We start from the raw sequence: 11,515 nt of genomic DNA, 5'->3' as shown, positions 1-11,515 counted from the left end.
GTACCGATTACAGTTTTCTGTGTTTTGCAAACCTGTTTTAGGAATTCTGGGTTAGTATTTGGCATATTTGACCTAGTTGTGTTAAGAACTTGATTGAGTGACCTTCTACATTGTTGTAGCCCTGTTCCATAGCTTCGAAACGGTGGGTCTTACACCCCCAACCGATATTTGTAGTGAGAGTTGTACCATTACCGCATAATGAGTGTAAAACAGTTTTCTATTTGGGGCCAAGACTAAGGCCATTTTCTAATTTCTGGTTTGCTATTATGCTCATTTATGCATATGAAACCCTATTAGGGTTGTGAATTGGTGTTGTTTATGGCTCGGCATGGAGTCTTATTGTATGTGTTGCATGATTCTAGGGCGTGAAGGTAGTGCACGACGGCTTGGTGATCGTGGTACATGAAATACCACTTACTTGCTTGGTGAGTATACCACTCACTAAATTGTTACTATGTGGCTTTGTTAAATGTTATGTGATGCCTTGATGGCTTATTCGAATATTGAAATTGATTAAGGTGAGGGTGTACTTGACCGCCCTCACCTCTTTTGATATTGTCACTGAATGGCTACCGTTTTATTGCATTACTGAACTTGATATATTGGTTGGTGAATTCCATTTCATGGAAACTGAATTGATGTCGTTTGGACGATGTCCAACGGCCTTACTGCATTACTGAGCTCAACCCCGTTTGGTAGTCAATTGGATCGAGCCGGCGAGGGCTTGGTCGTGAAGATTGAATCGCCACGGGGACTGTACTGGGGAACCTTGTGGTAATGAGACCCTTGGTTCCGGTAAACTCGAGTATTACCAAAAATATTACTGAATGGAGTGCGGGCCCGGTTGGGGTATGTTGGGTGGAAGGAATGGAAGTAAAGAGTTGTCTACGGTTTGGTATTTTAACATTGACGGAGAGTCAATGAGGTTGGTTCAAGATTGCAAGCGTGGAAATGGGCTCTTGAGAGCCGACCGTATCCTTTTACCGTTTTGCTTCATTGCTTATTTGTGCACTTTAAATGAAGGTTCATTCTTATATGACTTTGATTGCTTATTGGGTGGTATACCACTGGGCTTTGGCTCATTCCGTGTTATTTGTTTTCCTTACAGGGATATAATTGCTTTTGAAAATGGACTGGATAGTCAATTGCCATACTGAGCTTGTAAATGTCTTTTGTATAGCTCTTGAAGTGAAACCCTAATGTATAACGGGTTCATTTCCTTTTGATAGGCAAATCGAATGTGTACTCCTTAATGAATGGTTTTGGCATGCCATTATGGTTGTAAATGTTGATTTCCATTGTATATATATGCTTGGCTATGGTTTAGATAAATTTCGGCTTCGGTTTCTTTTCGTTTTTTTATTTTGTGTTTTGACTTGTTTGCGCGCAATGGTATGTTCCGGAACGTTTTAGATTGACGTAAACCGTACCGTTAGTCCTGGCGAGAGCTGGGCAGGCAGTCCGCTAACCCCTTTGGTTCGCTTTAGGGGAAGGTGGGGCTGTCACAGGTGGTATCAGAGCCTAGGTTTGAATTGGCCTGGGTGTAATAGAAGTGCTCGACTTGAGGGTTTTATTGATTATGGTTTTTAAGGTTATTCATGTTGTTTATTCCTTTGCTATAGGATGGATGCCAGTGGTGACCCGAGTGACCGTCCGGCAGGAGATCGTCCTCATAGCACGTTGCCGCCGATTAAGTATCAACTTAGGCAGAAGGGGGCCGTGGTCCGTTGGAGCCCGGCCAGCCGCGTTCGACAGTGTGGGTGTCGTAGCAACTTTGCCTACCCAAATACACTAGTTTTGTCGGTGGCAAAGGAACGCGAGGAGTTTGCTAAGGAAAATACTAAGCTTGAAGCTGTGGTTGCTGCGTTGGAAGCTGAGGTGACTCAGGCTAAGGCGACCAATGAGAAGCAAGCCTCGCGTATTAAAGAGCTAGAATATGACGTGCAAGAGGTCGAGGAAAGAGTTGATGATCTATGTGATCAGTTGAGAGATGCACGCGAGCGCGAGACTAAGCGAGCTCGTAAGGTCAGGGGTCGTGCTGAGGCGATCCTTAACCTATGCGACGACGGACTCGAGGAGTCTAGTGACGAGGCCTCGTATGCTGGGGCCGAGGCTGGGGAGGAGTCTACCCCATCGCCTGGGTCTCAGACCCCGGCAACCGACTAAGCTATGATATCTAGGCACCTTTTGGGCTAGTGGTGGCTCTTGTGTGTATATAGGGATAGGGATAGTGCCTTAGCTAACCGTTTTGGATGTAGAGTTAGCTATGTGTAAATCTCTTTTGATAGGCCTATCCTCAGGTGGATCTTTTGTGTACGTACGTGCTTTGGCCGTACCTGACTGACTGCTTGTATATATGTTTGGCTTGTATATATGTGTGCTTTTGATCTTGTTTGAAATGCATCGTTATGTGCTAAGTGAAAGTTTATTTGCTACTTATATGCTTTGTTACTGCTTTGGTTTAGTAATCTTGCCTAGACCAAGTATATCTTATGGAAGGAACGCGAAGTGGTCGGGGACGTGGGCGCGGTATTAGGCAACCCACACCAGTTAGGGAAACGGGGGAAGCTTCTACTGGACCAAATCCTGAACCCCAGATAGACCCCAACGTTCAAATAGCTGCTGCTATGCAGCAAATGACCAACCTACTTGCACAAGTAGTGCAACAACAGGGCCAAAATCCAAACCCTAACCCCGGAAATCCTGGTAACCACGTTGAGAGCGAGGATAGAGCTCTTGAGCGTTTTCAAAAGTTTTCCCCACCAAAGTTTATTGGGGGACCCGACCCTGACGTCGCCGAGAAATGGCTGGAGAAGATGGTTGATATATTCGCGGCTTTACACTACCCGGACGAACGGCAGGTCACTTTTGCCGTGTTTCAACTGGAAGGAGCTGCCCGTTCCTGGTGGAACGTAATTAGGCAGAAATGGGAGCGAGAGCAGACACCGAGGACATGGGTGAACTTTATACGAGAGTTTAATGCTAAATTTTTCCCTCCCTTAGTCCAGGAGAGGAAGGAGGACGAGTTTATCCGGCTCCGGCAAGGGGCTCAGACGGTGGCGGAGTACGAGAGCCAGTTTACCCGCCTGTCCAAATTCGCGCCTGAACTAATCATGACCGAGCAACGACGAGTGAGGCGCTTCATTCAGGGCTTGAACGTTGAGATCCAGAAGGACCTCGCGGCGGCTCAAATTACCACGTTTAGCGAGGCTATGGAAAAAGCCCAACGCGTTGAGAGTGCACGGCTTCAGGTCCGAAACTTCCAGGCTAAGAAGCGTGGATTTCCTGGGAGTACGTCTGGACAAGGTGAGAAGAGCACTCCCTCCAAGTTTGGACGAGGAACTGGAGGTGGTCGTCATTCTGGACCAGGCAGAGGGACTCCGTTCAGGGGCGGACAAGCTGGGCGAGGACCAAGGGGAAACACCCAGAGTGGCTCGGCTTCTGCACCTCGCGGTCCCTGTGGACACTGTGGGAAGACAAACCACACCGAGGACAATTGCTGGAGGAAACTGGGGAAATGTCTGCGGTGTGGAAGTGCGGACCATCAGCTGGCTACATGTCCGGTCCTGAAACAAGACGAAAAGGGGAGCCAACTACCGTCGAGAACCAATACTGGATCGGCCAAGGGAGACGGATCCAAACCAAAAGTTCCGGCTAGGGTATATTCCTTAGAGCCTCACCAGATCCCAGAGTCTTCCGAGGTGGTGGAAGGTACGATCCCTATTTTCCACCGCTTTGCCAAAGTTTTAATTGATCCTGGTGCCACTCATTCGTTTGTTAACCCTGATTTCATGTGTGGCATCGATATAAAACCTGCTAGTTTACCATATGACTTAGAGGTTAGTACACCTACGGGGAACCAACGTTTGGTGACTAGTATGGTTTATAGGGATTGCGACGTATGGATAGGTGAAAGGAGGTTTTTAGGGGACTTGATTAGCTTATCCATTAAGGGGTACGACGTGATTCTGGGTATGGACTGGTTAGCCAAATATAACGCCCAACTGGACTGTAAAACGAAAATAGTTGAATTTCGCATTCCTGGCGAGGCAACCTTAAGGTTAGATATAAGGGGTAGGTTAGCCTCATCTGCTCTCATTTCGGGCATTCGAGCTAGGAAACTGATAAGTAGAGGGGCGCAAGGATTTTTGGCCTTCTTAATTAACACCCCTACGGATAAGTTAAAAGTGGAAGACGTGGCCGTAGTGAGGGAATTTCCGGATGTGTTTCCTGATGAGTTAGTGGCCTTACCTCCGGAAAGGGAGATAGAATTCCGAATAGATCTTTTACCTGGAACCGCACCTATCTCCAAAACCCCTTACCGAATGGCACCCGCAGAACTAAAGGAGCTTAAGTTGCAATTGCAAGACCTTTTGGAGCGGGGGTTCATCCACGAGAGTGAGTCTCCTTGGGGAGCTCCGGTTCTATTCGTGAAGAAAAAGGATGGAACGTTGAGGATGTGTATTGACTATAGGGGGCTGAACAACGTGACGATCAAGAACAAGTATCCACTGCCTCACATTGACGAGTTGTTTGACCAGCTGCAAGGAGCAGTGGTCTTCTCGAAGTTGGACCTCCGACAGGGATACTATCAGTTATTGATAAAGAAGGAGGACATTCCGAAAACTGCCTTCAACTCGAGATACGGGCATTACGAGTTCGCCGTTATGCCCTTTGGATTGACTAATGCTCCCGCCGCCTTCATGGACCTAATGCATAGGGTTTTTAAACCCTATCTAGACCGGTTTGTCGTGGTGTTCATTGACGACATTTTGGTCTACTCTAAGTCACGTGAGGAGCATGAGGAACATTTGAGAGTGGTACTGCAGACGTTACGGGAACATCAACTGTATGCCAAGTTTAGTAAATGCGAGTTCTGGTTGGAGAAAGTAGCGTTTCTAGGGCACGTGATCTCCCACGAAGGTATTTCGGTGGACCCGGCGAAGGTTGAGGCCGTGACAAATTGGAAGAGGCCAGAAACCCCCACTGAGATTCGCAGCTTTCTAGGGCTAGCTGGATACTACCGAAGGTTTATTAAGGATTTTTCCAAACTAGCAGGACCTTTAACTGACTTGACAAAGAAGCATGGCCAGTTTATCTGGAACGGCCGTTGCGAAACGAGTTTTCAGGAATTAAAGAAAAGATTGACCATGGCTCCAGTATTGGTCTTGCCAAATGGAGTGGACGGGTTTGCAGTATATGCGGACGCGTCGCGAGAGGGATTGGGATGTGTTTTGATGCAGAACCGGAATGTGATTGCTTTTGCCTCTAGGAAATTGAAGCTTCACGAGCAGAACTATCCGACTCATGATCTGGAATTAGCCGCAGTTGTGTTTGCACTGAAAAAGTGGAGGCATTACCTATATGGGGTGACCTTCGAAGTGTTTTCGGATCACAAGAGTCTTAGATATCTTTTCTCCCAGAAAGAATTAAATATGAGACAACGACGATGGATGGAATTTCTGGAGGACTACGATTGTACAATTAACTACCATCCGGGAAAGGCAAATGTAGTAGCGGATGCCTTGAGTCGTAAAGTGCAAGTGGCAGGGCTAATGATCAAGGAATGGGATTTGCTAGAATCCGTGTGCGAGTGGAAACCCTGTCTTGGGAGCCATAAGGTAATATTTAGCAATGTAAGGGTGACATCCACTCTACTGGAACGTATAAAAGAGGCGCAAGGCGAGGATGTGATGGTTCGGAAGTGGAGAGAGAAATTGGAGAAGGGCGAAACTACGGACTTTAATTTGAGTCCTGAGGGTATTTTGAAATACCGAAATCGAATGGTGGTACCAAAGGACGAGTCTTTGAAAGCGGAAATTCTAGAGGAAGCTCATCGATCCAAGTATACAATCCATCCGGGTAGCAGCAAGATGTATCAAGACCTGAAAGGGACCTATTGGTGGGATAATATGAAGAGGGAAATAGCTCAATACGTGCAGAAATGTCTCATTTGCCAGCAAGTGAAGGCGGAGCATCAAAAACCATCGGGTTTGTTACAACCCTTGGAGATACCCGAGTGGAAATGGGAAAACATCACTATGGACTTCGTCTCAGGTTTACCAAGGACGCAAAGGGGACACGATGCCGTTTGGGTGATCGTTGATCGATTAACCAAGTCGGCCCATTTCTTGCCGGTGAACATGAAGTACTCAATGGATCAGTTGGCCCGACTGTACATGGACGAAGTAGTAAGACTACACGGTGTTCCTGTGAGCATCGTTTCCGATCGGGATCCACGGTTTGTGTCGCGATTTTGGCAGAAGTTCCAAGAAACCCTGGGGACGAAACTCAACTTGAGCACTACTTATCATCCTCAGACGGATGGCCAGTCAGAACGGACAATTCAAACTCTCGAGGACATGCTGCGAACGTGCATCTTGGATTTTGGAGGCAGTTGGGGTCAGCACATGACCTTGGTGGAGTTCGCGTACAACAATAGCTTTCATTCGTCGATTCAAATGGCTCCGTACGAAGCTCTTTACGGACGCAAGTGTCGCTCACCGATTTACTGGGACGAAGTTGGTGAAAAGAAGGCACTGGACCCGACAACTATTCCATGGATGGAAGAGGCTCACGAGAAGGTCAAGTTGATAAGGCAACGGCTTCAAACCGCCCAGAGTCGCCAGAAGAGCTACGCGGATAACCGAAGGAAGGATTTAGAATTTGAAGTTGGAGATCAAGTATTTCTTAAGATCACACCCTTACGAAGTCTTACGGCGGGAAAAGGAAAGAAGCTTCAACCGCGGTACGTCGGACCCTACAAGATCCTTCAGAGGGTTGGAGCGGTCGCGTATCGATTGGAACTGCCATCCAGTCTATCTCGGATCCATGATGTATTTCACGTGTCAATGCTAAAGAAGTACCATCCTGACCCATCTCATGTTTTACAACCGGAGGATATCGAAGTAGATGAATCACTGGCCTATGAAGAGAAACCGGTTCAAGTACTCGATCGAAAAGTCAAAGAGCTCAGAAACAAGAAGATTCCGCTAGTGAAAGTGCTATGGAGAAACCACGGAGTGGAGGAAGCTACTTGGGAGATGGAAGAGGAAATGCGAAAGAAATACCCAAACCTTTTCGGGAATTAAGGTGAGAAATTTCGAGGACGAAATTCTTTTAAGGGGGGAAGAGTGTGAGAGCCCGTAAAACCCTAATTATTTTCCTAGGGTTTATTCCCCTTTAATTGCATAATTTTGCATTTTCTGGCTTAGAAATATTTTCTGAGAGGATTTTATGAGCAATTATAGTTTTAAGATGATTTTTCTAGCGTTGGCGAGTTTTTAGAAAATTAAGGATAAATAATGGACGTGGGACCCACTAGTGCGAAAAGTTCGGAAAAATTCGGCCAATAAGGTTAAGTTTCGGATACTGTTATAAATTTATCGGGTGTTAAGAGATAAGTAGTGTGTGTGAAGTGATTGATGTGAGAGAGAAAAGAAAGATAAGAAGGCATTAATGAAGGTGACAAGTGTCACCTTCTTATTGGATACTTTTAAAGAAATACTATTCATCATTTTGACTTTCTTGACCAAGGGTTAAATATCTCAAAAAAAATCATAAAAATTTACCATTTCTTACCTTGTGTTGGCCGGCCATCCCAAGCTCAAGAAGGAGAAGAACTTCTTCATTTTGCAAGCTTCCACTTGGTCCAATCTACCACAAACCAAAGCCTAGAGTTGTTTCTACTCCATAAAAACTTTGCTTCTAGTGTTAGTAAGTGTATTGGTGAACTTTGTTTGAAGATCAAAGGTGTCCAATATCCCTCTTTCTCTTGATTTCTTGGTAAGTGTTGCTTGAACACCCTACTACCTCTAATAATGGTCATATGATGCTTAGAAGTGGCATGAGTGTGTGAAAATGTGATTTATTTCTTGATTTGAAGAGTTTTGGTGAAGTTTTTATTTTATTGGGATTTTTTCTGGTTTAATATGATCTTGATGTTGGGGGCTTGTATGATGAATTGTAATGGTTGGAAATGACTCTAGTGAGTGTGAATTGTGGTTAAATGCAATCAATTTTGGATTTGGTGTGAAATTTGGAAAAGTTAGGGTTCTTGAACCCCAATTCTGTCCGGTTTTAGATCACTGTGATAGAGGCCGAATTTGACTTTGCTCAAAACATGAAAGTTGTAGGTATTGATGAGGTTGATGTGCCTGTAAAATTTCAGGTCATTTAGATTAATGTAGAATGAGTTATGACGAAATTACTGTAGCTGTTCTGCTTTGAGCAGAATGCGAAAACTGCGATAGTAATTGGCCATTTTGACTGGAATTGGTTTGGATTTTGGAGTTGGTGTCTTCTGATGAAATGTATCTGAGTGTCTTAGCTAACATATGCCTTTGGAATTTCGGCATTTGGACTTGTATGGACCGAGATGTACCGATTACAGTTTTCTGTGTTTTGCAAACCTGTTTTAGTAATTCTGGGTTAGTATTTGGCATATTTGACCTAGTTGTGTTAAGAACTGGATTGAGTGACCTTCTACATTGTTGTAACCCTGTTCCATAGCTTCGAAACGGTGGGTCTTACACCCCCAACCGATATTTGTAGTGAGAGTTGTACCATTACTGCATAATGAGTGTAAAACAGTTTTCTATTTGGGGCCAAGACTAAGGCCATTTTCTAATTTCTGGTTTGCTATTATGCTCATTTATGCATATGAAACCCTATTAGGGTTGTGAATTGGTGTTGTTTATGGCTCGGCATGGAGTCTTATTGTATGTGTTGCATGATTCTAGGGCGTGAAGGTAGTGCACGACGGCTTGGTGATCGTGGTACATGAAATACCACTTACTTGCTTGGTGAGTATACCACTCACTAAATTGTTACTATGTGGCTTTGTTAAATGTTATGTGATGCCTTGATGGCTTATTCGAATATTGAAATTGATTAAGGTGAGGGTGTACTTGACCGCCCTCACCTCTTTTGATATTGTCACTGAATGGCTACCGTTTTATTGCATTACTGAACTTGATATATTGGTTGGTGAATTCCATTTCATGGAAACTGAATTGATGTCGTTTGGACGATGTCCAACGGCCTTACTGCATTACTGAGCTCAACCCCGTTTGGTAGTCAATTGGATCGAGCCGGCGAGGGCTTGGTCGTGAAGATTGAATCGCCACGGGGACTGTACTGGGGAACCTTGTGGTAATGAGACCCTTGGTTCCGGTAAACTCGAGTATTACCAAAAATATTACTGAATGGAGTGCGGGCCCGGTTGGGGTATGTTGGGTGGAAGGAATGGAAGTAAAGAGTTGTCTACGGTTTGGTATTTTAACATTGACGGAGAGTCAATGAGGTTGGTTCAAGATTGCAAGCGTGGAAATGGGCTCTTGAGAGCCGATCGTATCCTTTTACCGTTTTGCTTCATTGCTTATTTGTGCACTTTAAATGAAGGTTCATTCTTATATGACTTTGATTGCTTATTGGGTGGTATACCACTGGGCTTTGGCTCATTCCGTGTTATTTGTTTTCCTTACAGGGATATAATTGCTTTTGAAAATGGACTGGATAGTCAATTGCCATACTGAGCTTGTAAATGTCTTTTGTATAGCTCTTGAAGTGAAACCCTAATGTATAACGGGTTCATTTCCTTTTGATAGGCAAATCGAATGTGTACTCCTTAATGAATGGTTTTGGCATGCCATTATGGTTGTAAATGTTGATTTCCATTGTATATATATGCTTGGCTATGGTTTAGATAAATTTTGGCTTCGTTTCTTTTCGTTTTTTTATTTTGTGTTTTGACTTGTTTGCGCGCAATGGTATGTTCCGGAACGTTTTAGATTGACGTAAACCGTTCCGTTAGTCCTGGCGAGAGCTGGGCAGGCAGTCCGCTAACCCCTTTGGTTCGCTTTAGGGGAAGGTGGGGCTGTCACATGGCATGGCTATTTGGTCGTACATGTTGAATTTAGATGTATATATATGTTTGGTAAATGTTTGGTTGGATTTCGGACTGATACGCTTTTCAAACGGAAAAGAAAAAAATTGGCGGGAATAAACAGGACCGAATCCGAGCAGGAATCCGGCCAGAAACTGGCCGGATTGCCGACCGGATTGCATGGCGTTTTTGAAAAAAATTTGGACTGCTCTCTGGCCAGTATCCGGCCAGATTCCGGCCGGATTCTGACGTGTCATGCACTATTCATCTTCGGCTTCGAATTTTCATTTTTTTTATGTGATTTTGACTTGTTTGCGCGCAATGGTATGTTCCGGAACGTATTAGATCGACGTAACTGATCTGTTAGTTCCGGCGAGAGCTGGGCAGGCAGTCCGCTAACCCCTTTGGTTCGCCTTAGGGGAAAGTGGGCTGTCACAGGTGGTATCAGAGCCACTTCGCGTGGTCTCGCGCGGAGTGAGACTGAGCCAAGTGGTGTTGTGGTCCTAATTTCATGAATATGTCTAAGTTCTCGTTTGAGCGTAAGTTATGAACCGGGCATGTGATAAGTGTACGAATCATTATCATGGGACTCAAGGAAGCTAGGTATGTATGTCGGGTAGGAATCTTTAATAAGGATGGTTTACTCTTGGGACCGGCCGGCTCGAGATGTGAATTATCTTAGACAAGATTCTTGCGCCCGGATACGAAAGATATGAGAGCTTAGGTTAGAAAGGATTTGGTGAACTAGAAAGGCGATTCTATGGAACTTCGTGTGTGGTTAAGCGTGATCGACCTTGAATAAGATATAAATATTTGGACGAAACCCTAGAAGGGGAAAAGCTTTTCGTGAGTTCTTTTGCACTTGTGACCTAGGTGTCTAAGTACTTTTGGAGGACCCTTTTGTTTCATGGAATGACTTCGTATGTACTTGACTGACTGTTCCGTATAATTGCTTAACCTGGTTATGTGATCTATGTATACGTGTTATGTGTTTAAATGCTCTTCGCGATAATTGTTTGAGTTACTTATTCCTGTTTCATTGTTCCTGTCTGGTGCTACGGAAGGAAGGGTTAGGTGCCCTTTAACAGTGTATTTATTTGATGACCTAGATTGACTTAGATTGATGGAAGGCACCCGAAGTGGTCGAGGTCGTGGACGCAGGGGTAGGCAACCCACACCGGTTAGGGGTACGGGGGAAACCTCTACTGGACCCAATCTGGAACCGCAAGTAAACCCTAATGTACAAATAGCTGCTGCTATGCAGCAAATGACAGACTTGCTCGCACAAGTGGTGCAGCAACAGGGCCAAAAACCCAAACCCTAACCCCGGAAACCCTGGTAACCATATCGAGAGCGAAGATAGAGCTCTTGAACGCTTTCAAAAGTTCGCTCCGCCAAAGTTTGTTGGGGAACCCGACCCAGACGTTGCCGAAAGATGGCTTGAAAAGATGGTGGATATATTTGCAGCCTTACACTACCCTGACGAATGGCAGGTGACTTTTGCCGTGTTTCAGCTTGAGGGGGCAGCCCGTTCCTGGTGGAACGTAATTCGGCAGAACTGGGAACGAGAACAGACACCTAGGACTTGGGTGAACTTCATCAGAGAGTTCAATGCGAAGTTTTTCCCTC

This window comes from Coffea arabica, chromosome 1c (assembly GCF_036785885.1).
Source record: "Coffea arabica cultivar ET-39 chromosome 1c, Coffea Arabica ET-39 HiFi, whole genome shotgun sequence".
NCBI lineage: Eukaryota > Viridiplantae > Streptophyta > Magnoliopsida > Gentianales > Rubiaceae > Coffea > Coffea arabica.
Note: the sequence above shows the minus strand (reverse complement) of the source record.